The 925-nt window shown below is 39.0% G+C and overlaps 1 long non-coding RNA gene across 1 annotated transcript; it reads right to left on the bottom strand.

The window, feature by feature from the left end:
- Positions 1-418: 418 nt before the first annotated feature.
- On the bottom strand, positions 419-923 carry LOC133849991 (uncharacterized). Its single transcript, XR_009895554.1, has 3 exons — positions 817-923; positions 675-758; positions 419-592 (listed from the first exon to the last, which is right to left on the bottom strand). It is a non-coding gene; the product is annotated as an uncharacterized LOC133849991 (long non-coding RNA).
- Between the last annotated feature and the right edge of the window lie 2 nt (positions 924-925).

Genomic DNA, 925 nt, shown 5'->3' on the forward strand with positions numbered 1-925 from the left:
CTATCGATACGCGAACTTTCCGGTCCCTGCTCGGGCGCCAGTTAATTATTTATTTAAAAATAATAACAAAAATATATTTGATTAAGATTCCGATTGGAACCGTTCTTTATTGAAATCAAATTAGAGACTAAAGACTAATTCTAAAGCTAGCCCTATATAAAGCTGCGAGTTTCAGCAGCGGCGTTGACAGCGCTGCTTTGGTTGGTGAATTGGGTGCAATGCTTCTTATTCTTGGAATTGCTTGCACCGGCATGTGGCGGATGTATTGGGCAACTTGGCTTGGGTCTTCTTGGAATGTTTGCAGGTGCACTCGGCGCGTGCAGGAAGTTGGTCAGACGCTGAGTCTGCATTTTGGACTTATGGGATTTGTTGTTTGGGTTTCGAAATGTTTTGTCTGTTAACTTGCATAATCCTTAAGCAATATAGTGCACTGGCATAAAAGCTGCTGATATCAAACTATTTGGCCCACTTGACCAAATAGACGCAGCATATGGCAGCAATATGGAGGGTCTCACTGAATCGCTGTCGTTGAGAAACACATTGCAGCAATCCATTTAGATGAACGATTAAAAGAGTGATCCAGACACTCACTCTAAAATAGAAAATAACATGGTTGTTAGTTTATAATCTGCTACTAAATGTATAGAGGTCAAATTCTCACTCTGTGTACATACATAAGTATAAATGTTTGTGTGTGTGTCTGTATGATGTACTCACCTCACAACTACAGTTTAACACGATTCCAACTAATCTCAACTCTGATAATAATAAAAAATTAATTTAATTCCAATGCAATACACAATACTCAATAGTAACCGTAACAACTCATGCCAATCATCGGTGACAACAACACTGACGACTTCCACACTGGATGATTATAAGGACATCTGCAATACTTACCTGATGACAATCAAAAACTTTCCTG

This window comes from Drosophila sulfurigaster, unplaced genomic scaffold, assembly GCF_023558435.1.
Source record: "Drosophila sulfurigaster albostrigata strain 15112-1811.04 unplaced genomic scaffold, ASM2355843v2 ctg69_pilon, whole genome shotgun sequence".
In the NCBI taxonomy this organism is placed as follows: domain Eukaryota; kingdom Metazoa; phylum Arthropoda; class Insecta; order Diptera; family Drosophilidae; genus Drosophila; species Drosophila sulfurigaster.